We start from the raw sequence: 25,500 nt of genomic DNA on the forward strand, positions 1-25,500 counted from the left end.
TGTGGGACGCCACCTCAACATGGCCTGACGAGCAGTGCCATGTCTGTGCCCAGGATCCGAACCAGCAAAACCCTGGACCGCTGCAGCGGAGTGCACAAACTTAACCACTTGGCCACAGGGTCAGCCCCAACATTGTGTTTATTTCTAGTACTTTACTCTCTACTCTAGTCTTGAATCCATCTGCCCCATGGTATGAAATATGGTTCTTTTCCCTATGCATTTCCCCACAGATTTGAAAGGCGAAGTATTATCATACAAAGCTTGCACAGGCACCTAAGTCTTTTCTGCTCTCTCTATACTGTTTCACTGACACATCTGCTTATTTCTCAGCCAGTGATAAATTGTCTTAACTCCACAGCACATGGTTCGTTTCTATAGCTAGTATGACAAGTCACCCTTTTTCCTCTTCTAAATTTTTGTGTACGTGAATGCCATGACTGGAACTATGACTAGGAATATTAGGCTCACACTATTTGGTTAAAAAAAGGTGAAGAGATTAGAAAGGGGGAACCCGAGACTGGCGTCCATCTTGATGTAAGAAGTCTGAAAGACAAATCTCATTTTGAGCTTAAATCATCAACTGATGACAGGACCAAAATCTTACTGACATCAAGTTACTATCTTAATGTCTTCATACATAAACAATGAGGACTGTGATTAAAAACTCAATCTTATTAATTGACCTGGAGAAATTATCTAAGTACTAACCCTAAGGGTATGGGAAACTGTCAGCCATGAGCAGAGGGACGGAGGTGACTCATCAGCCAATCCAACCAAGACGTGTACTCTGTTGGTACTCTAGGACTCCAGGACAGAAATTATTTGAGTTTTTAAAAACTTATACAGAGTAGATGGCAGTATAGGGAATTCTGGGAGCCCATCCCTCCCCAGAAGCACACAAAAAAATAACCAAAAATGTCAAGTCAACCTTACTGAACTCTAGGAGATAGTCAAAGGTTTACAACCAAGCAAAAACTTAGCCAAGAGAATGGTGACTGAATCTGGGTAGGAGAACATCATTGCAACCTACTTTATCCCAGTCTCATTCCCCCGCCTGGAATGGTGGCACACTTGAAGATGACAGTTCGTATTCCTGGAGGGGGTACCTCGTTCCGGAGGAAGTAGACTTGATTTTGTTCTCAAGGAGTTCTGTGCGTCTTTCTGCTGTGACCTAACTGGATTTCCCTAAGGACTGAAGCAAGGGCTCCCTTTGTTTTGCCTAACTCAGAGTGACCAGGGCTGAGTGGGTAAGTGAGAAATCTTCCCCAAAACACTGAAAGATAAGTGAACAAGCCTCTGCCATCTGGAGCAGAGAGGAACAGTGGGGCAAACAACAGACACACTGAGAGCCGGGGAGGAAAAGCTAGGGGCTTTGAAAAGTTCCTGCTATATCAGTTTGGTGGTTCCTCAACAAAGCAAACACAGAATTACCATATGACCCAGCAACTCTCCTCCTAAGCATATACCCAGGAGACTTCAAAACAAGAGTTCAAAAAAACATACATAACTGTTCATAGGAACACTCTTCACATAGCCAAAAGGTGGAAACAACCAAATGTCCACCAACTGATGAATGGGTAAAATGTGCTCTATCTATATGATGGAATATTATTCAGCCATAAAAATGAATGAAGTTCTGACACATGCTACTACATGGATGAAGCTTGATAAATTGTGCTAACTGAAAAAAGTCAGCCACAAAGAGCCAGAAATTATACGACTCCATTTATATGAAATGCCCAGAATAAGCAAATCCCTAGAGTCAGAAAGCAGATTGGTGGTTGCCTGAGGAGGGAGAGAGGGGTCAATGAGGAGTGACTGCTTAATATGTATGTAGTTTCTTTTGTGGCTGATAGAAAATTTCTGGAACAAGAGAGTAGTGATGGTTACAAACATTGTTAATGTACTTAGTGACACTGAATGGTAGACTTTAAAGTGGCTAAAATGATAAATTTTATTTTATGCATATTGTACCACACATTTTTAAAACCTTATAATATATAATCCTTAAAAATATGTTTGTCATATATATCTCACATCTATCTATACATCTATCTATTCCACACGAATATCTGTATATCCATAAATTTCTAGAAAAAAACATAGAATAATTATTAATAATCTTCCAATGGGGAGGCTTTTTAAAGGTGTGTCACATAATCTAGGAGGGATTAAACAAATTTATAACTTTTAGACATTTTAATTATAAAAAGTTCTGCATGAATAAGAACCACTATAAGCAAGTTTCCTTTAAACTTGGGGAAAATAACTGCATTTTACATACAGAAAAATGCTAATTTTTCTTATTATGCAATGCTTTTAAAAATCAACTAGGAATGGGCCAAAAACAGAGTAGGAAAATGTGAAAGAAAAAGAAAGAATGTATAAATGGCCTTTAAACATTCATAGAAAAGGCTTGACCTCTCTTAAAATGAGACAAATGTCAAACAAAGTTATATTATTTTTCATCCCTCTAATTGGCAGTGATAAAAAATTAGACAACACCATGTGTAGGAGAGAGAATGGGAAATCAGTCACTCATTCTCCTATATTGCTGGCAAGAGTGTAAATTGATAACATTTCTATAAAGCAATTTGGTAATATACATGTAAATTACTAATACATGTATCTTTTGATCTGGCAATTATATTTCTGGGAATTTATTATAGAGGAATATTCTCAAACATGTGAGATGACATATACAGAAACTTTTTCTTATAATACTGTTTGTAAGATAAAAAAGTTGGAAATAAACAAAAATATCCATCAAGAAACTGTTAATAAATAATACAGCACACCACACGGTAGAATAAGATTGAAGAAGGTTTTATGTACAAATAGAGAATGCACTCCAAAACATATTGTTACATGAAAGAAACAAGGAGTAGAACAGTGTGCATAGTGCTTTTACCATTTCTGTAAAAAGAGAATTTGCTTTACAGATGCATAACTTATTTCTGAAAAGATATTTAAAAACATATGAAACTGACTGCATCAAAGGAAAGAAATGGGTGTCAGAGGAGAGTGGAAGAAGGATATTTTATTGTTTAACCTTTCGTACCTTTTGAAGTTGAAACTCTGTGAATGTATTATCTATGAAAACGTTAAACAAATATGTATTTTATGGAATACTCTTAGGAATAATGCCAGGATTTAATCAATGCTATTAAAGATTCCAGAGTGATACACAATTAGTGAAATAACATAAAAATTAAGACATCACTGAAATGGAACAACATTAAGTGGACCTCATTCAAAACAACTGATGGATACAAAACTTTGCAGAGGAATTTAACATACTTACGGTATCATTAAATATGGGACTTTTACCTTTTACTCATCTACGGTACAGACTGTGAGGTTCTATGTCAGCTAAAATAGAATCCCAGTTGGTCTTCACTGAAGGAACCTTAAGGGTAGGTCTGTAAAAGAACACAGTGAAGCCAATCACAGGGCACACTGTGAGCAGTGGCAGCGGGGGTGGAGTTCAGATCCCAGTGCCACACAAGGGCCACCTACCAGATGTGGGCTGGCTGACTCATCTTCCTCCCCCATGCAGGGCAAGGTCCCTCCCCTCTAGTCACTTTGTTCCAGAAGAACCATCAACAGGAAGTGAGCAGATCGGGACCACAACCTGAGCTTCTAAGAGCTAGTGAGAACACATTTTCTTCCAGTCATTTGCTGAGCATCATCTAATGTACCTAATGAGACCAATTTAAGGTATATATCAATTTACACACTCAACTACTAAAGATCAAGGAACCTTCCCGTGTTTTGCATAGGAAGAAGTAGTGCAGCTGAGAATAGGGCTCAGAAATGGAAGGAGAAGAGACTCGATGGAAATTAAAAACCACCAACCAACAGCTTTCTTGGATTCTTCACACAGAAGATAGAATACCTTGATTTCAGGGCTTAGTGAGGGCTTGTAGGCCGTGAACAGTGGACTCTAGAATTCAAAGCATGTGATGCCCAATTTTCTACAAACTATAGAAGACCTAGTGTTTGAAAATTTTATCAGCCCATATTCTGCTTCAGTTGATAAATTTGTTTTTTTTACTAATGCATCAACTAACATTAAAATAAGCTACCCAATTTCAGAGACCACGGCAAGGGTATGACAGAGCAGTCTGACTGCCAGGCGGCTCAGAGCAACCCACACACCTGTAAACAAACTCTCCGTGGCATCACTCCCCTGCCTTCCTCTAGTTGATCCCTCTTTCTAATTTTATTTTTAATGGTCCTGTGTATTTTTACTGAAAACCACCTCAAATATTTTTCTAAAGTAGTTAGAATATTAACCAAAGTCTGAAAAGAAATCAAACTAAATGCCAGTTAAAAGAACCAAAACATAGGTGGACACAGGATGCCTGCTATATGCCACACTGTGCTGGCAGGAGGGGGTAGATTTGGTGAATGGGGGTAGAAAGCAACACAGTATGTGTGCTAAGTGCCACACTGGGCATGCATATGGAGAGGACACTCTAACTGAATTAATGATGGCCAGGCCTGTACCAGAGGAAATGACCCTTCCTTGCCTCCCCAGGTGGTTTGACATCTCTCTTCAGCACTCCTGGAATACCTGCATAAACCCTACTGCACAACAGCATAGTTGTATGCAAACTCCAGTCCTGTGTCTGTCTTGAAGGCACTTGAAGGTATTTAGGATTATGTCTTTTGTATCCTCAATACCTAAAAAAATGTGTAGCACATTATAAATATTCAGTAAATGTTAAATGATTTAGTGAATAAGCAAATGAATGAATAAAAGAATCTCCAAAAGTTTGAAGCTGAACCTTCAAGAAGTAGAATGTGGCCAAGCAGTGAAGAAGAATATCCAGGCAGAAAGATCAGCAAGGTCTGGGAAAAAGCACTGAGAATAGAGACCATGGGCTTTTCAGGGAAGGCCTGGGTTTGATATGGAGAAAGGGAACATATGGGAATGTGTCAGGAGGACGCTGAACAGATAAACAGGGGACCCAGTCAAGAAGTGCACGCCATGTTTTCTCCAGAAACAAATGCCTTACTTCATGTGGGTAATTAATATCCCATTAACATTCAAACACTAAACGTCACTCAAGGCAACCCTGTCCAATTCTTTGAAATCAAGAACAATTTCATTAATAACAGACAAAAGCCAAATATAATATATTTGATTATTTAGAGATGATTATTCAAACAATGACATCACTGCTATGGATTTAACACTCCATGAAGATACTGTCTTATTCATTCCAAAATTTGACCAACCTCAACTTTCAAGTTGCCTGAAGGCATGGAGGTACATTTGAGACATGCTGCCTAAAAACTCAAAATGAAATATGCTCTGGTAAGATTCTGAGAACAACTTCCTTCTTTATCGAGCACCACTTTAGAAATGCATTGTCTCCTCTAAGGAAAGCATCCATCTTGTGTTACTGTCAGTGACATGATCCAGTGGTGACAGGTCTGAGAAACAATGAAGACCATCTCCTTTGAATGTCATAGTCAGAGAAGAAAAGGATGCTTTGTATCACATATCACTGTAAGATAATAAGACTTTGTTACAAATATAGTAGGATCCAAAAATCCTCATCTCTAACCTTTTACATTTTCAACATAATCAGTTAAAATTTTGAAATTAATACATTTCATCCTGTCTGAGCCATAAGAAAGATAGGAAGTATTTTCTTAGGGGATAACATACTTCTGTTATACACTAAAGGCATTCTGAAGACACAGTGTCAGCTCAGTGCAGTCAGAAAGAAAATTGACCACAGCAAAGCTAAAATAATCTTTGGCAGGCATTCGCCAACATCTAAATGGACAGTATTCAATAGCTTCCTTCATCAAGTCAGTTCCGGGAGTAGCAGGCCGGGAACTGTCTGCAATTGACTTCTCTGGGAAGGAAACAGGAGGTACAGCTGCTCAAAGTCACACGTTCCATGTGAGCCATTCTGAGCATTACTTTAATGGTTGGGATTGACAACTGGGTAATCCCCATCCAGACAATTTTTGAGGTAAATCCTCACTTCCACATTCCTTTCCATGGTGTCCTGGGGTCCTGGCTGACTGCTTATTCAAGAATTTGAAAAGATTTCTTGCTTTAATTCTTGAAAACTTATGTTCACACAAAAACTTGTAGATGAATTCTTATAGAAACTTTATTTGTAATAGCCAAAAACAGGAAGCAAGTGAGATGTCCTTCAACAGATGAGTGGTTAAACAAATAGTGGTATATCCATACCGTGGAATACTACTCAGCAATATAGAGGAATGAACTATTGATACACACAACAACTTGAATAGAGCTCAAGGGAATTATGCTGAGTGAAAAAAAAAATCTCATACATATTGTACAACTTCATTTATATAACTATCTCAAAATGATAAAATTATAGAGATGGAAAAGAGATTAGTGGCTGCCAGGGGTTAGGGATAGCAGGGGGAGGGGGAGGTGACCCTAAAAAGAAGCACAAGGATCCTTGTGGTAAAAGTGTTCTGAGTCTTGACAGTTTTTGTGCTCATACTAATTGCCACAAGTGACACAATTTCATAAAGGTAAATTCACACACACACACACGAATGTAAAACTGGTAAAATCTGAATAAAGTCAGTAGAGTATACAATTCAATATTTAGGTTGTGATATACTAATCTTGTACTATACTTTTACAAGATGTTACCACTGGAGGAAGCTGTGTAAAAGGTACACGGGATCAGTCTGTATTATATCTTACAACTACATGTGGATCTATAATTATCTTAAAAGTTTAGAAATAAATTCTTTGGGGAAAAATTTTGATCCAGAATTCATGTACACTTTGTGGCCCACCTTCCTATGGAGGGAGCTGGCCTCTCTTTCGTGGTGAGATAGTCCTGATTAGTTTTTAATCAGTCAAGAGCATCCAAGTGTAGGTCAGAAGACCCAGGCCAGTCCACTCCACTGAGTCCTAAGCACTGCTTCCTTGTTCCAAGCCCTTCTGTAAACTGTGACTGGTTGTCCCTTTCATGCCCAACTTACTGGGCTGTTAAGCAAGGATACAGCAGTCAGCTCTCAAGTGTGCATATTTGCATTTGTGAATGTATATCTATATGTATATGATATAGAAACTTGCCACATTATTGAAATTGTTAAGATACTTTTTGTTTTCAGGTAAATTTATTCTTATTGACAGAAGAGTTATATTAAAGTTACATAGTTTTTGAGCTGCTGTGGCATATTGTATATAATAGATGCTCAATGATTTGTCAATTGAAGATAGTTAAATTGATGATTCGTTGGAGACATCTAAGTAAAGTCAGGATAAATACTTACCAGAGTTAGGCTGCACACTTTTGTGGTTCTTTCCAATCCAGCCAGTCTATACGTCTTTAAAAATATTTCATAGTGAAATTTGTATCTCCAGTCCAAAACTCCCCACCGAAGTCCACATCCATAAATCCAATTACCCACTCAACATTTCACCTGGATGTCTGACATCTCAAACAGCTTTTTGGAAAGGGAGCCCTTGCTCCTTCCCAAGACGGCTCCACTTCCAGCTTTCTCATCGTGGTCATGGCAACTCCATCCCAGCAGCTCAAGCCCAAAATCTCAGTCACCCTTAATTTCTCTTTTTCTCACATTCCGTGTCCATTCCATCAACAAATCCTACTGACTACATCTTCAGAAAATAGTCATAATTCAACTACTTCTCACCATCTCTAATGATATTCCCTAGTGCACAATACCAATGTGTCCCCTTAGACCATCGCAGTGACTGATCTGTGGCTGACTGAGTAACAGCCCAACATGTCCAGGCCTCCTTGTAGCTGCACTCCTTGCTCTCCCACAAAGGCTCCGAGCTGTGACCAACAGCCAGCGTAGAGACTTGAAAAGCAAGCCAAAACTTGGAAAGCATTTCTCCTTGAGGTTCACCCTCATGGTGCTTGGGGACCCCTGAGCCACCCTGTGAATAGCTGCCTGGGCTGTCCTGCTGGGAGATGAGAGGTTCAAGCTCGGTCTCCCTGTTTCCCCAGCCAGCAGCCAGCCACACTGCAGGAGCAGAGCTGCCTGGCTGGCCAGGCCTCCCTGAGAGGTGTTGTTGGAGCCCAGATGCACAAGGGATCCCAGTCCGAAGCAGCAGGACTACCCTGCTCGGGCTAGCTCACACTACTGACCCCAGAATCATGAAATGACAGGTGCTGCTGTAAGTCACTGTGTGGAAGAATTTGTGATACAGCTTCTCAATGGCCTTCCCCTTCCACATTTGCTCCCCACAGTCCACTCTCAACACAGCTGACAGGGTCATCACCGTAGGGGGGCAGTGGAGTCAGAGTGTAGAGGGGACCACCGTAAACTTTTGCTTTCACTCTCAGTGACATCAGGGGCCACTACAGCAATGCATTAGAGAAATGATATGGTTCACTACAGTCTTAAAACAAGTGCCCTACTGAATAGATTGGGCACCCTAACTTCCCCAGGCATCTGCTCACTTCAGGTCCTTTGCACACGTTGTTTCCTTTTTCTAGAACACTTTGCCCTCAGAGATATGCACTCTGCACCTCTTTCCACTCATTTCTCCAATGTCATTTCCACAGAAGTCACCCTGGCTGCCCTATTTAAATTGTAGTCATCCTTTCAGCTCCCCATCCCCTCTTTATGCTTTATTTCCTAAGCTCTGGTCATTTTTAACATAATATGAAACATTGATTATGCTGATTGCACATCTCCCCCATAAGAATATGAGCTCCAGGCAGGCAGAGATCAGCCTACTCAACACATAAATCTCAAACTTTAGCTCAATGATAGCAACAAGTGAGATGGCTCTGAGAGAGCACTGAAGCTCATTGTGAGTGCAAATATACTAGTCAGCAAGCAAAGGTTGTTTTTAAGTGTTTAACTGCAACTTGTTCATCCAGGCTTTCACAGGCTGTAATGGTGCTGGTTATGCAATCTTGGTGACTACCACTCAATTAGGCAGGTGGAGGAGACGGGGTGCCTTAGCTCTCCGAGGTTCCCTGGGTGAGTCATGGCTGTTTCTCAGTCCCACTTCCCTTGACTCTGCCACCTGTACACTCACCATGGAGACAGAATGCAGAACGGACAACGCAGATGGAAAGAGCCTCAGGGAACCTATGCCAGACACAGGCCAGGAGGTAGGCTTCGTGGGGTGGGAGGAGGCTGCTGACTAACAGCCCAGAGGCTGCAGGGAGCTCCAAAGGGCCAGGCAGCACTTCCTCTCTGCTCTACAAAATAGCAGCTCCGGGGCTCTTTCAAACATTGTAGACAGATCGGCAGTTCTTGGCCTTTGCCTCATATTTTGTTGCTGAAAAATAGAAGGAAAATTCTGCAGGATCTAAGCTGATTCTAAACAGGATGCGTGGGGGTGAGTACTGCACAGCAGTGTGTGGAAGGATGGAGTCATGAGAGGGTCACGCACTCACCATAATGAGATGGATGTCATTTGGAGGGGAGTCTTTTCCTGCTTACATCCCACTTCAGTCAGCCTTTGCTGCCTGTGAGCAACACATTCAAATTAACACAAAAATACATGGCAAAGAATTTAGGTGTGTAAGACAATCTACAAATACAAGCACACATGTTTTGAGATTATGAGGATGCTTTGTTTACTCTAAATATATTCATTTCACCATTCTTCCATGCATATTCAAATTTACATGCCCTCATTTCAGGGTATAAGAAATAGTTCTTCTAAAGTAAGCTTAAATAGTCAGAGAGTGGGAGACAGGGCCCAGGAAAGGAAAATTAAAGAGGAAGATTTCTGTAGACAGGACTCCTGGAGCCCTGAGGGAAGGAGCCCTAGGCACAGCCTCTCCTTGGGGATCAACCCCTGGTTAAGTGCACAGAGTGCCCTGAAAGGAGTGGGAGGGCATGTGCTTTGGGGGCCAGTCCAGGAGCCCTCTGTGCCTCAGTTTTCTTGCCTGAGAGCTGAGAGTAACCTATAGCAGTCCCATAGTGGTGCCATTGGAGAATTAAATGAGGTGAAGAGCTGGAAACATATGAAGCACTCAGTCATCTTAGCTGCTCTCATTATCATGAGCCATGGAAAGATAAAAGCAGGACACCTGGACCCTTCCCTTGGTCCCCTGTACACTCCTCATGGGTTCAGAAATCAGGGCTGGCAGAGCACATGTGGGACAGGCTCACACACCACTAGCGTGGCAACAAAAGTATGTGCCGGGATAGTCCACCCCTCTGTGGAGTCCAGCGGTGACCACTTGCCAACAGTGTCCCAGAAATCCTCCTCCACAGGCAACCTCACGGGATACATCATCATCTTCACCTGATTTATCATGATGCATTGACAGAGGCTCTTCATGATTTGTTTCCATGTCCAGGAGCACAAGGAGTCCATGTGGGCTCCTAGGGAGTGATACTTACATCTGCTTTCAGATATGATCTCAAATCCAAGTTGCCATGGGGCCTTGGGCAGCACACCTAACCTTCCAGTGTCCGAGTTCTCCTTGTGGTTAAAGAGCAGAGCAGCACCGTAATAAAGAACAGATGCAAACATAAGTCTGCATCAGCCCGAAGAAGGGATTCGGACACCCAGGGCATGCCCTCTGTTCCCTCTAATTCAAGAGCAATGTTTTGGGAACCTCTCAGTTGGCCACAAGTTTATATAATCTCTCATCTGCCAATTCTAATAGAGAAAAATGCTTGAGGTTTTACAGAGTAGTTATGTTCACATATAAACAACACCAAATTCTGCATTGTAATATGTGAAATAAATCCCATTTTCACCACCAATGATAATAGAAGGAAACACCATTTGAAAGAAGGCTGTTCTATACCCTTCCTCATAAACAGTCTAGTAATTTTCAGAGGGACCAAGTACAGATAATCTCCAAGGAAGATTAAGTAACATCATTTTTCTGGTTGACTTCCTCATGCATTACCTGTTATCAAACCTGGAGTCTAATTCCTAGATTTCAGGCACTCTTGTTTCCCCAGTCCTACAAACTTATTCACTTATGCACTCACCAAATGGTTATTAGCATGACTAAGTGACAGGCACTCGACTATGCATTTGGGATTCAGGAGTGAGCACAGTAGGCTGGAACATCAGACTTTGGAGTCAGCTGGTAAAGAGATGGAGCAGTGCTACAACAGCAAGTCCTATGATTGAGGCAAACACAACTTGCCTTAGAGCCCATGGGAGGCTCTTCCCCAAAACTTAGGGTCTGGGGTTCTTGGAACTGGTGATACATCAGATCTGAAGTGGTGGCAAAATTAGCAGGGCAAAAAGTGGGCAGAGCTTTTCAGCAGAGGGAATAACAAATGTAAAACCTCAGAGTAAATGAGAGCATGATGTGTTTATGTAAATGCATGGAGTTTGAAGCTATGGTGGTGAGGGAGAAGAATGAAGAGTTAAACAAAGACTTTAGCAAAGGCATGCCAAGAATTCTGGACTTGAACTTCTTGGAAGTCATGGGGAACTATTGATACATGTGTGGGAAAACTACAGAGTATAGGATCAAGGACAGCAAGGGAAGAGGATGTCATACAGGAGAGAGGGGTCAGCACTGCCCAAGGCCACAGAGAGGTCAAGTAAGAGGAGAGTAGTGAAGAAGGCAAACAGCTCCAGCTGCTATCACGAACCCCACAATTTCAGTAACTTGACACAGCAAAAGTTAGTTTCTCACTCACACAAAGTCCACTGTAGATTCTCCTTGTGAGTAGCAGTCTCCCAAACAGTCATTCAGGAACCCATGCTCTTCCATACCCCAGTTCTGACCTCCTCACGTTCTCTCCATTCTGCCACATGATGGGAAAAGGATTACAAGAGGGAGCTATTTACGAGCCAGACTTGAAAGTGATGCACATCACTTCTGCACATATTCCATTAGCCAGAACTCAATCACATGGTCACACAGAGGTGAGAAAATATAGTCTAGCTGTGTGTTTGTGATGAAAAAGGACATAGATTTTGGTTAGCCTTTATAAATCTCTGCTACAAGAACTGAAAAAAAGATCCTTTAGATTTAGCAACAAAAGATGGTTATTGACTAGATCAGTTAGTTATTGCTGCTTAACAAAACACCCAAAAACTTCATGGTTTAAAACAGCAATGATTCATTTTTTCTCATGGAGACTATGGATTGGCCAGGAAACTCTGCTGAGAGGGGCATGGCTGAGCTGATTTAATCTGGGCTCACTCATGATTCTGTTATTAGTGCAGGTCAGCTGAGGGTCAACTGGGCAAGGATGGCTCACTCAGCTCCACATAGCCTCTCATTCCAATGGGTCAGTCTGGACTTTTTCTCATAGCAGTGGCAGGGTTCCAAGATAAAGAGAGGATGCATGAAAGATCCCTTGAGGGCTAGACTTGGAACTGGAACATTCTACCACATTCTACTGGCCAAAGCAAATCACTAGACAGACCAGACTCAATGAGTGGGGAAATACAGCAGCCTCTTAATGGGAAAACAACAAAATCACATTGCAAATGGTGTAGATATCTTTGCAGGAAGGGATGGATAATGGAGCCATTTTTCGTGATCCATCTCCCAGAATGACTGTGGCAAGACCATTGCATGTGAGATGAGATGTGACTCTGAGTAGAAGCCCTGAAATAAGGAATGGCCCTGATCATTACTTGGGGTGGCTTTGTAGGGAGCAAGGAGGGGAAGGTAAAAGCAAACAAACAAACGAAAAACCCAGGACTTGAAAGAGAAAAGAAGAGCAAAGTGAGAGCAGCAGGAGAGGGTACACTGGAAAAATTTGTATAGTTTAGAAGCAAAAGTTGAATAGCAAAAACAGAAGTAGCACAGTAGCCACCCCACCAAACTCCAGAAGTTCAAACACTAAAAATTTAAAGAATTATTGGCCTGATAAAAGAGAGATAGGAAGAATAGAATAGGAATATATACGCATGCATATACCCAGTAAGCAAGGATGCTTTGAGTCTGCTGTGCAATCCAGTATTTCTGGGCAATCCTGAATAGGTAACCAGATTAAGAGAATTTCTGGACTAGATAGGGACATTCTCATTTCAACAAAGATGATTAAGCATTTCTACATGAGTAGTAGAAGTTGCCATCGTTAGTTAAGCAGTTGCTGTATGCTAGGAGCTGTGCTAAGGGCTGGGGCACATGTTCTGCCCTGCAGAGTCCAGAGACCATATTACTCACTCTGCTGCAAAGAGGTAGGTGCTAAGGACAAAACAGTGAATAGGCAAACGTATGGACGGAGTAATTGCGAGGCTCAGACTTCCTCACAATCTCACCTCAGCTGACCTAAGTGTCCCTCAGGGCTATCTAAAATGTGCCCATTTGGATGGCTCAGGCTCACTAGTGGAAGGTGCAGTCTTTCTGATTTTGCCCACTCCTCTTTCTCAAGTTTTCAACAAGGCAGAGTAGAGGGTGTTTGCAGCATCCCATGTCCCTGTAGACACTGAGGTGGCTGCACCAGTTCTCCTACCAGCTGTAGCCCTCCTATCATGAGAAGGGAGCGTGCCTCTAGCACCCATGTTCTTCAGGTTCCCTGCACTAATCTGAATGTCTCTAATTACCTTGAGGGAGGCCCCAAGCTCTTAGAAAGAGCCATCATGTGTGACCCTTTAACCTCTCTCCCTTCTTCCCATAAACCCTCAATGCCAATAAGAGGTGGAGCTTCAGGCTTTCTTACCTCTTGATCGAATCTCTCTCTTTCCTTGGAACAGCAACACCATGATGTTCTTTATGCTGTGGACAGTACGCTAGCTCTGAACTATCTATCCTTGATAGATTTAGAAAATATGTTCTCTCTCTCTCTCTCTCTGAAAAGCTTTGCTTTCAAGCATATTAAGTTGTCAAACAAAAATTGAATTGGACTGTCAAAAATGAGAAATGTCTTTGTCATTCAAGAGGTGTCTGCTCTTCCCATAAAACCAAAAGCCAGTGCCTCCTATGGTTGTAAAGCCTGTAAGACAAAAAGATGAGTAAGATGTGACAATAAATCTGGAAAATTTGTCCCCATTACAAAGCTCCTACTCCTGTTACCACTGCTAGTAATAGTACTAATACTGCTTCTAACAACAGATAAATATGTCTAAGTGGCAAAGCCTCTTTAGTGGGGAGGGACAGGAGATGGAAAGAATATTGTTTGAATGTGCCATCCCTTAAGGACAGTCTTGGGCTTTCTCTGCCATTTTTGCTGTAAAATATTCCCCATTACCTCAAAGCGAAAAATGTCCCTCACCATTCGTTCATTGAGCATGTATTTACTGAATGCCTACTACTCATCAGGCAACGTGCTAGGAACAGGATATATAGTGGCAAATAAGGGAGACATGAAATGCATTATATAGAAGAGCAGACAAACAAAGAGACACACAAATAATTCTGTCAGCATTTTCTACATAGCTCTACTATGGCACTCCACATCTATTGAGCATTTCCTGTAATAACTAACAGTGTCATGTCAGGCTCTGGAAGTGTGCCCTGAAACTCAATGTCAGTCAAGCCCTAACCATCCTCACAAAAACACCTCTGGAGTTTTCCAATTATCACATGCAAGTTTTAAGTGGGTTAGATGACCAACATGGCCAGATGACCCAAGAAATGACCATTCCATCAGATCAGAACACTGGTCACTGTCTTCATGTCACAGCTAAGGGGAGAACAACTCTACATCCTGTGGAAGTCCAGGAGCAACAAGTCAGCCCTCTGAAACAGAGAGTTAATCAATACATGACTTATCACCCATCTGCCTTATAAGTCATCTCCGTTTAATGGTCTCATAGTTAAACAGCCAATAGAGTCCACACACAAAACACATCATGAGGTTGGAAATGTCACTGACTCTCCAACGATACCAGAAAAACAACATTGGGGCAAGAATGTTGTCCAGCGTTTAGATGGAAGCTTGGTCACAATTTTTAGAGTTTTAATACACACTACTCACCTAGTATTTTTGGAAAGAGAGAATACTCCAGAGCTACTTCTCCCTGCAGGTCCATTCCACAGACATAGAAGAGGAAAACCAACAGTCATCACTCTTTCATTCATCAAACGGTTGAATACTAGCTGACTTCCAGATGAAAAAGCTGCAGATTCTCTCATTCTCAAAGTCTTCCTTGGGCCAAACATTTGAGTAAAGTGTTATTATAAGATTATAGCATGAGATTTCAAGAAACAATTAAATAGAAAAAAAAATAATTTTCTAGAAAAAATCCAGGTTTCATTTTGTTTTGGTTTTTAACTTTTTTTTCCTTTTGGTGGGAAGAAAGATTGCTATCTTACAAATCAAATTAAGGCAAAGCAAAATGGTGGCAAAAAGATATGAACAGAAGGAGTGGTTGTCTGTCCAGAGAGGGAATTATAAGAGCTCTCTAAAGACAGCAGATAGGGAAGAAGAAAAACACCAAGCTTTGAAAAGGAAGATAAGTGTTCTAATTAAGTGGGGGTCTTGGTGTTCTTAATTACAAGCAGGAAGATGTTGTTTAAAGAAGATTCAAGAAAAGGACAAAGCAGGGTGGAAGGGTTTCAGCCGTTAGCTAGATGGTCATGCTCTGATCTCTAAGGTGGGGGCCTGGAGACACAAGCAATAACTGGGTGCTGATAAATTGTACTTATTTCTCTCAAAAAGAGCAAAACACTTTATGGAAATGTCATTAATTTTCAAAAACCCCCCTGGGAGGGGCCAAGGAAGCAGAAGAAGGCACTATTGATCACCGTGTACCAAGATTCACCAGCGTCGGGGCACCACCCAGGCAGCTCACCTTCTTTAGTTTCTGAGAATATGTATCAATCCAAGTACATGCCAAGTGTTTTTAAAAATTTACAAACAGTCTTGCATGAAGTAAATGAGACCTGGCTTGTTCTTTTGGATTTCTTTTTTTCGTACTTCTTGTTTTGTTTTAATAAGTTTGAAGAAATATAGGCTTTAAAGTACAAATCTTCTATCTTGGGAAGAACTGTAGCCAAGTCAATTTACATCTCTACTTTCCAGGTCTGAAACTTGAGAAGATACAAGATGATTTCTTGAAGACAAAATTGGCAAAATGAATTTTCAATTTATGTCTTTTAATCTAAAATTTATGACTGTGTTCCATGTTGGGGGGGACTGTGTTTTTTTAATCTAGGTAAAGTTTGAAAAACTGATGTAGATTAAATGGGTCTGAGTGTAATTAAATTTATGAATACAGAGAAAAATATGAAGTTTTATTAACTGTGGAAGGAATGTGGGTCCTTAGCTGCCCTGCCAGTTCACAAAAGACAAAGGAGCTCAGCTTACAGGGGTTAAATAAACACAATATTTTATATTATAGTTCAAATGAATCCATTTGCAACAAGACTCAGAGTCTGAAATTAACTTCCCAGATTGCATATCTCCAGGGACATTCATGAGCTCTGCTCTGAGGGGCAGCCACTGGGCAGCAGCAGCCACAGGAAGTGACAAGCCCAGCCCAGGTCTGTTCCCTGGACTGTGCTGAGTACCTTATAGATCTTGCTGGATTATTTTTTCACATCGCTGTATGTTGCATATTCTGTAGTCCTAAACATTCTTCTGCTGGATTTTAGCAACCAGTGTATCAGAAGCAGTGAGCGTGAAAGAATATGTTTAGACAAAAATAAAAATGCATGGGAATGGAGAACAAGGCATGGGGGAGACCCAGTCAGTGGAACTGCACGTGGAACGAGCTCTAGGATTGGGGTTGGCTGCTGACACCACTCTTGATGGATTAATTTTTAGAGATCTAAGCAAATGCACTTGGGGCCAATGTTCCAGTCTGAGATCAGGGGAATCTGCTTCAGAAGCAGGACAAGAGGCCAGGGGAGAGGCCACTGTTGCTGGTCCCAGGCTGCTCTGCCTGAGCCCTCAGGAGCCAAGAAGACCAGCACAGTAAACTTCCCTCTTAAGTATCATTTGGCCAACCAGGAGCTTGTTAATTGGTGCCAATTATTGGTTTGCCAACAACTCCCACAGATTAATATTTCAGGAGTTAGAAACCCAGCTGAGCGTGAAAAGAGCATCAACTTAGAGTTTGGAATCACGTTTCAAAACTGCAGGGAAAAGAGAGGGAAAAAGGGTTTCTTAAGTGAAGAGGAAGAGACTCATTCATCTTGCTAATACTCAAGACTCTGGAAGCCTGAATCAGCTCCCGAAACACACACGCATGACATTGGTCAACACAGAATCCAATGTACCGATCTGTAAGTGTTGTCCCTTTTAAAGAAATGTCCTACTATAGTTCAAGCATTCTTAGTTTTTCTGTAGCAAAATGGGACATTGCTTAAACTTCCTTTGGTTAAAAAGCGGTCTTCAAGAATGTGTTTCTGAAACTAAAACAGTGACTTGAGACTGTACAGTGTTTTTCCTACGGGGACCAAAACGATTTTACTCACCGTGTCTGCTCACAGTGAAGGGCAGACAGCGGTATTTTCTTTGCCTCCCTAGCCTGTTTTGTTTCTTAAGAGGTCCCCGGAAACTAGAAGGAGGTCATGTATGAGGCTGAGGCTACAGGGCACACATGTGCCTGCAATCACACCATCTTAAGCAAACAGCTGGGGCCCCTCTCCTGGTCCTCAAACCCCAGAGGAGCTGACTACTCCCAGTTCCCACCAGGACCCCCATTGCCCCCAACTGACCCCAGACTTACACCTCCGCCCCTGCTCCCACCCAGACCCCATTCAGATTCAGGCCTCCCTGAGTTCTTCCCAGACCCGCAGCTCCCACCCAGACTCAGGCCTCCCTGGGCCCCCCAACCCTCACTTCTCTCTGTACTCCACTCCCCGCTCCAGATCTCTGGCTCCCTCACCTGACCCTGGGCCACTCAACTCCCAACTCCCTCCACACTTGGCTTCCCTACTCCCCGGCCCCCTCCCCCCACCCGGACCTGCCACCAGGACCCTGGCTTCTCACATCCCAGGACCGGGGTGTTCCCCCCACCCGGCTCCCACACAGACTCTACCTAGACCGGCTCGCCGCCCCCTGCACTGACTGCCCCCTCCCTTCCCCCCAAGGCTCCTCTCCTCCTCCTCCTCCTTTTCCTCCCTCCCTGGAGCGTTCCCTGCCTGCCTATCATCTTGCTCTAATTGTTTCCAGATTTGTGTGGGAGGTCAGGGCCCGGGAGTGCTGCTTCATGCCAAGTTTATAAACAGAGCAGTGTTTCCAGATGGCCGCTGGCTCCAGCCTGGCGAGCAGGTTGATTGGGACCAGAATAACAACAGGTGGAGAGCAGACAATGAATTCCTTGACACTTATTTACTCCCTTAATTTTTTCTTCCCCTTACAGCCCTCAACTCCATCTGCCATAGTCACCTCCGACAGATTTCCAAAATATTCAAATGAAGAGGGGAAGCAATGGAATGAAAAAGAAAACAAGCCATTTCCCTAATGAGGGTGACAAGTTGGAGCTAGAGAGAAGCAAGAGGGAGCTGTGGAAACAAAGGGATGCAGAGACATGAAAAGAGAGACACAGACCACTGTGGACCTGTCCCTGCCCAGAAATCAGCTCAACCCAGAAATCAGTGCCTGACTGTGACCCGAGCAGAAGAGAATAGTACAGACTAAAAGGCTCGTTGGTGGGTCCTGCTAAGCCCATCCACCTCCACAGGGCTGTCTATCACACTCGTGCCCAGGCCCAGGGAACCAGGAGAGAGACAGTCCCTAATGCACTCACTGACTCCTGAATCTAGCTCCCACAGCTCTTTTCAGGCTCCTTCCTCTGAACACCCCTGCCCAATGAGGGTTCCCAGGCAGACCTCCTGACTGTGTTCTGTTGGCTAGAAGTGGTATAATTCTCCTTGAGCAAGTATTCTGGGAAATGCCTAACGATTCTCTGAAAAAGGATTGACCAAAATGCTCAAATCCCATTAAGATAGTCAAGGATTGAAAGAGAAGGAAATAGGCCAGAGTTTAGACTGAAAATCTGAATCAGTCAAAACGAACAAAAGGGGCCTCCCACAGAAGACCTTTCGACCACAAAATAATGTTCAGTTTGTACTGGAGAAGGCTGGGAGTCAACCTGAGGAAGAACAGCCAAACTGGGCCAACTTTATGAAGTGAAATGAAAGGTTTCAGTAAACAGCAGCAAAGGCACCAGATGCCTCTAGTTAAACATGGACTCGTACCAGCAAACCCTGCTGTGATTGAGAAAGCTTGCAACAGACTTATCCATGAGGGAATAAACTGCAAGACACACTGTCCGGCGAGCTGTCACAAATGCCCCACGACAGGGCTCTAGACAGAAGAGCCCCTTGCAGGGATGCACACACGCGACCACTCTAATTAGATGTAGATCATGAACTGCCCCTGGCCGGCTGAAGAGTCCGTAGGAGGACGATGAAGCAGCCAGTGTGGGATCCCAGCTAGAAACCAGGCCGGCTTTGTGGCAGGAACGATGAAGCTCACAGGTTTAAAACCCTGACCTATGAGAGGACTGGCAGAGGAAAGCGCCTGTGGAAATAAAGCACGTAAATATCAAAAGGACGTTTTTAAGTGTCTCTGAGTTAAGACTATATTATCTTCTGTGAGTCTTTTGAATCTGACTTTCTGCGTATAAAATGTAATCTGACCCTCCAGCTTTGAAGATTCGAGATCTGGGACCAGCACTGTGCAATTTATCTGAACTGACAGAGAAGTTAGTGTCCGGCGCCCGGTTCTGTCCTCCTGCTCCATCCATCCCCTCCTGATCCCTGACTTACAAGAATGCCACTGCAGCACTGTGGCTTAAAATATATCATCACTCTTGTATTTTTGCTTCATAGCAAAATGCAGGGAATCAAAAGTGCCTATCTAAAATGCAGGACCTGGATAATTTAATCTTCACATGGAAAGAAAATAAACTCGTATCTCTTTAATTACCTTCACTACCTTTTTGACACAGCAATCACTTATTGAGGTTTTTATCTGAAAAGCTCTAAGTATTATATAAGGAATTCTTAAGAAAACAAAACATGCTTTAAACTAAAAAGCAACAATATGAGTTAGAGGGAATAAACTTATGACTGGGCTACAACGGGCTGAGAGGGAGGGAGAGGGGGAAGGGGAAAGGGAGAGAGAGGGGAAGAAGGGAGGGGGAGGGTAAGCCTGGAGCTGAGGAGCCAAGAGCTCAAGAATCAGCTCACATTCCGGCTCATAAAGTGCCCCGCTGAAGTCAGCTCCCCGCTGGAGGATGTTTACCTCACAGGAGCATCTGTGGAAGATGCTGAAGATTTTCTAGAGAGATATCATTGCCGGCCACAGGTGCCCTATGCATAAACATTGCAGCTCCCACTGTATTTGAAATATCAAAAAAAATTGTATTTGTCATAACTAATGAATCCTGGCACATAATCACCCATGCACTAGGGAACAAGTTCTACTCAACAAAAATGAAGTGTCAACAGCTGAAGAGAATTCTACCCCATATCGACCCTGTTCATCTGAGTGCCTAGTAAGATTGCCCTGCGGCTTTAGGCAGCCACAGCAGGATTCTCTACCATGACCACCCTCGTTATCCGGGAGAACTTTTCCCACTTGTACTCTAAGACTGGGCATGAAATTTTGTTCCCAACCACAAAGCGCTGAGACACACCATTGTGGCATCCGCTGAATTTACCAGAACAGGGACACACAATTTGTTCCTACAAATTACAAATACCAGGTTAAACTGAAAGCTACTTTTATAGCTTAAATACTCACTGCTCCTCCTCTCTGGATGGTTAGTGAAAAGTGGAATTTGTTTTGGCTCTCCATGTCTATACGGTTACAAACAGATGACATACACACAAAAAAATGAGCTAATGATAACATCTAGAAAGTCAAAATATTATCAATGGCATGGGATTTCCTAATTTCATTGATAAATGACATCAGTTTATATTTGGGGACTGGGAGTGTTGGACCATGTAGGAGCACCAGCTTTACCAAATGCCCATTTGATTTGGAATTTCATGAGAAGGCCAAAATGCAAAACCTAAAACTTGGGAAAAGAAACATTTTCTTCAGAGAATTTCTTTTTCAAATTGGAATTTATTGCACATTTTCAAATGCAGACCAAAATATTTCAGCAAACACAATGTGTTTGTTATTTTTATATACCAGTGCTGTTGTTAGGCAGAATAATGAGGCAGTAAAGCAGGTATGCTGGGGTCTGAGTGTTCAAGGGCTTTAAATCACGATGTTTACTGGCGGTGCTCTCCTGCAGAGCACGCTTAAATGCTTCCTGAAACGAGAGGCATTGAGAAGTTACCACAAGCTCCTGCAGTTCACCAGCCCAGCCACCCTTTATGGAACGTTTGAAACACTTCTAACCAGAATTAAGGGATTTTTTTTCCCCTTATACTTGGCAAGAAACTGAAAAGACTAGTGTGGAGGAGGTGAGAAATGCCATTTCCAAATCCTGAAAGCCAAGTAAGCTGTCCATGGTGACTTAACCCAAATTCCCTCACAATGGAGTATTTGTTAGTGCCAAGTTTAGACTTTAAGGATGCAAAGTCAGAGATTTCAAAGTGTGGATGATAAGCACATCTTTTCCACTCCTTTTTTCCTAAGAGTTAACCCCTCCAAGCTGTCCCCTCCCTCTGCTTTGTCAAAAGTCTGTCTCCATTTATGCAAGGTTCTCCCAGACAGAAGTCATCATCACCAGCCGCACCCACTGCTGGCTGCTACTCACCTTGGGGCCTGTACCAAGCCCTTACTAAACTCTGCTCAAAACACTTGCCACTGCAGCCAGCAAGTGAAAACAGAAGGCATTACTAGAACCAGGTTTGTAATTTTTACATGCTTAACTCAGGGAGACACTCAGCAGAAGACTAGATAGCTTCTCTCCAAACCAGTCCTAACGCCATTAGGAACTCCAATTAACAGCAGTCCTTGTTCCCTGGGTAGGGACATAAAGCAATTATGGGCCTCAAGCCATGCCTAAGAAACTGGCAAAGCTAATCAAACTGATACGTCCCAATACAGCCTACTTGGCAGGTATACCCAAGCAAACCCTGGTGGGGCATCGTGGGGCTACGGCCAGCTCATTTCAGCATTGCCTCCTGTTAATTACTCTTACTCAAATTGGAATTTCAGGTGTTTTGTTCAGGTGTCAAGTTTTTATTTTCATTTCAGCCTCCAAGTATGCTTCCATGGCAGCGTGGCTAAATGTGTACCATGTTTCAAAGCCTTAACTGGGGCAGTGAAAAATGGAATTGCAATCTGAAGCAAGATTTGTGAACCATGCATGATTTTCGGCTTGTGCCCAAAAAGGCTGAGAGTTAAAACAAGGCCTTTAGTGAAATCGTGTCTGACAGCGACAGAAATAATCTCAGAACAATGCAAATGTATCTGAATAAGCACCATGAATTAGTAAACAATATTTTCATACTTGTAATTCAGCAATTTTGAGCTACACCTTTTAAGGTTACTCATTTTCACTGCCTTTGAAGCAACCGTTGTCTATTAAAAGCAGCTGAGCAAATGGCTTTGACGTCCTTCATTTGCTGATAAACCAAACTTCGCTCTAAACAATGTATCTAGTGTATGAAATTCACATAAATCGATTTAAAGTTTCTACGATGACTGTACATTAAAAGGTTAGTTTGAGGTCTCTATTGTTAAAAATTTTTAGACAAAGATTTGGCCAGACACCAAATCTAATCTATTGGTGGGGTGGGGGCAGAGGTGGGGGATGGGCAGGGGTTGACATCTTCACTGGAAAGGCAAAGCAAATAGGCCTGGTTCCCCAGGTCCCTGACCCTGTACTGAAGGCGTGACACCGAACACAGCTAACCAGGACTGTTTGCTTTCTATTTTTATTTTTTTCTGCTGAGGAAGATTCGCCCTGAGTTAACATCTGTGCCAATCTTCCTCTATTTTGTATGTGGGTCACTGCCACAGCATAGCTGATGTGGGGGACTGGAATTGGCCACCCCAAGATATGCCTCTGTGGCATAAAGATTATTTGGGGCTGGTTACTTTTAAAAAACTGCAGACAGGAAAGAAACTCTGGAAAGTAGAATTTACTTACCCTTTGTAAAGAGACATTTACATTTGTAGAGGAAATCTCCATCTATAAAGGTGTCTCCCTCTCCGTACCAGGAAAAAGGGGAGATGACCTTATCTCTAGAAACTCTTAATCAATGCAGAAGGCAAGGACTGAAATCTGCATAATAATCTTACTCTTATTTACTGTATTTGTCTGGTAACCTCCCGAAACTGACTGCCCCCACCCCCAACATCCTCCTTTGTCTTTAGCTGAAGACGATATTTAAGGTGGTGGCTTCAGCTGTTTTGGCGAGTTGCTCAGTTTGCCTGAGCCTCTCCCATGTATACATGTTATAAAGCTTTGTTTAATTTTCTCCTGCTATTCAGTCTCATGTGAATTTAATTCATTCTCCAGTCAGAAGAACCCAGAGCGGGCAGAGGAAATGTCTTCCTCCCCTACACTGACAAGTGGTGCAGTCCGTACCTGGGATCCAAACCAGCGTACCCAGGTCACCAATCTGGAGCACACCAAACTCAACCTCTATGCCATGGGGCTGGTCCCCTGTTTGCTTTCTCTAACTCAGATTCTCTGTCCATGACCGTTAGAGCTTTAGCCATTTAACACAAATTAGTAAGAATGTGTTCATGATTACGAAGAATTTATTATGAGTTCTGGATAAAAGAATCTATTAAATGCCATTGTTCTTTACTGGGAAGTCACATTACAATAACTAAACCAGAACTCCTAGAATCTGAAAGGAAGATATTTTTTACCTGTATTTATTTATCTGATGTCTATTTATTTATTTTTTATTTGATTTTTTTTTTTGAGGAAGATTAGCCCTGAGCTAACTGCTGCCAATCTTCCTCTTTTCGTTGAGGAAGACTGGCCCTGAGCTAATATCCATGCCCATCTTCCTCTATTTTATATGTGGGATGCCTGCCACAGCATGGCTTTTGCCAAGCAGTGCCATGTCTGCACCTGGGATCTGAACTGGTGAACCCCAGGCTGCCAAGAAGTGGAGCGTGCGAACTTAACTGCTGCACCACCAGGCTGGCCCAAATTTTCTATTTGACTTTTATTGAGGTCACATTGGCTTATAATATTATATAAATTTCAGGTGTATCTCATTATATTTTGATTTCTGTGTAGACTACACCATGTTCATCCCCCAAAGTCTAGTACCCATCCATTACTGTACACATGTGCCCCTTTACCCCTTTCACCCTCCTCCCTCCCTTCTCCCCTCTGGTGACCACCAATCTGTTCTCTGTGTCTATGAGTTTGTTGTTGTTGTTTTATCTTCCACATGAGTGAAATCATAGGTATTTGGCTTGAAGATTTTTATTCTATATAATTGCAAAAGAATGGCCTGTGTCAGCAGGGGTAATAATAAACTGAACTTGCAGAAGGGGATGGGAAGATAAACTATGAATCTTAAAATATAAAATTAATTCCATCACAAAGGAGAATAACCCAGCTCAAAATATTTAGATGATATCATGTAAGATATTATTTGGAAGAAAAAGACTTTCCTTTGCATTTTTTAAAGAATTTTGATTTTCATTCAGTGTCATGGGGCTTCAATAACTTATGATGTTTCCAAAAATGAGATTTGTTTCAGTAGAGTGAATGCATTGTTTCTAATGTCACAGTCACAGTTAATTTATTCACACAGCCCTTTATTTGCATCCTCTAGAGCCCAGTGACAACCTTCCTGATGTTTTCCCCATCTCCAAATTCCCACCTTGGTTCTACTTCTAACGTCCATCACAGATAAAGGGTACCAGCCTTAGCAAAGCTCTGCACAGGATGAGAAACTTTCTTTGTCCTGAAATGCCGAGGAGTTTTCCACATCTGATTTAGTTAAACTTCCTTCCAGGACATCATTCCCTCTAAGAGACAAATAAGTGAATTGTAAATAACATACTATGACAAATAAAATTTGAATTTGTGATAACACTGATATAAATTCTTGCTACAGTTGAACAAAGTTATTTTATTTGGAAAGGACCAAAGTTATTGGTGTCCCACTTGCTTCTCCTAACGATTCTTAAATATCCAAAAGGTTTAGGAATGTTGTACTTAATAGTAATAGCTTATTCCCAATAAAAGTGATCTTTGGCCAAAGACAAACTAAAAGTTATGTAACTCAAATTAAATTCATGACAATTGAGAAGGGCCTGCTTTCCTAAAACTCAGATGTCCTAAAGCAGATTTCCTAATAGCTACCTGATGGTACAATATTCAGAAAAATGCAGAGAAAGAAAAGGACAGAGAGAGATACAGACAGAGAGAGAGAGCACTAGTGAGAGAGAGGGGAGGGAGGGAGGGCAATGTGAACACTTTCCTAGTTTTAAGAAAGTCAACCCTGAACAAGAGTTGAATGCATTTCAAGGAACTGAGTCATTTAAAGTGTGTGTGCTCAATATCCCACATCAGCCTAACATACATTTTCTCTCTGGGACTTCAGACACTCCATGATGAGCCAGCAGACGTTCTCCAGCATGAAGATTTAGTGTTTCCATAAGAGAAACAATGAAGAGAAAGACTAGGCTCTCTGATGAGCACCCTCTAAGGGGACCATGATTTCTTTCTGACGAAAGAGAAAGGTGAAGACCCCAGAGGACTTCTTGACA

At 42.2% G+C, this 25,500-nt stretch overlaps 1 long non-coding RNA gene across 5 annotated transcripts in view; it reads right to left on the reverse strand.

Moving 5' to 3' along the window:
• Positions 1-2,810: 2,810 nt before the first annotated feature.
• LOC103558112 (uncharacterized) overlaps positions 2,811-25,500 on the reverse strand; it is a 41,990-nt gene continuing 19,300 nt past the window's right edge. For 2 of the 5 annotated variants that reach the window (XR_011543084.1, XR_011543081.1), the window contains exons 3-8: positions 14,866-15,036; positions 13,609-13,881; positions 11,629-11,736; positions 9,402-9,473; positions 9,038-9,283; positions 2,811-5,519 (exon numbers count right to left, since the gene is read on the reverse strand). This is a non-coding gene — a long non-coding RNA (uncharacterized lncRNA). The remainder of the gene's footprint in view (positions 5,520-9,037; positions 9,284-9,401; positions 9,474-11,628; positions 11,737-13,608; positions 13,882-14,865; positions 15,037-25,500) is intronic. The other 3 variants (XR_011543085.1, XR_011543082.1, XR_011543083.1) reach the window with 2 other exon arrangements.

The sequence above is a fragment of the Equus przewalskii genome, chromosome 8 (genome assembly GCF_037783145.1).
Source record: "Equus przewalskii isolate Varuska chromosome 8, EquPr2, whole genome shotgun sequence".
NCBI lineage: Eukaryota > Metazoa > Chordata > Mammalia > Perissodactyla > Equidae > Equus > Equus przewalskii.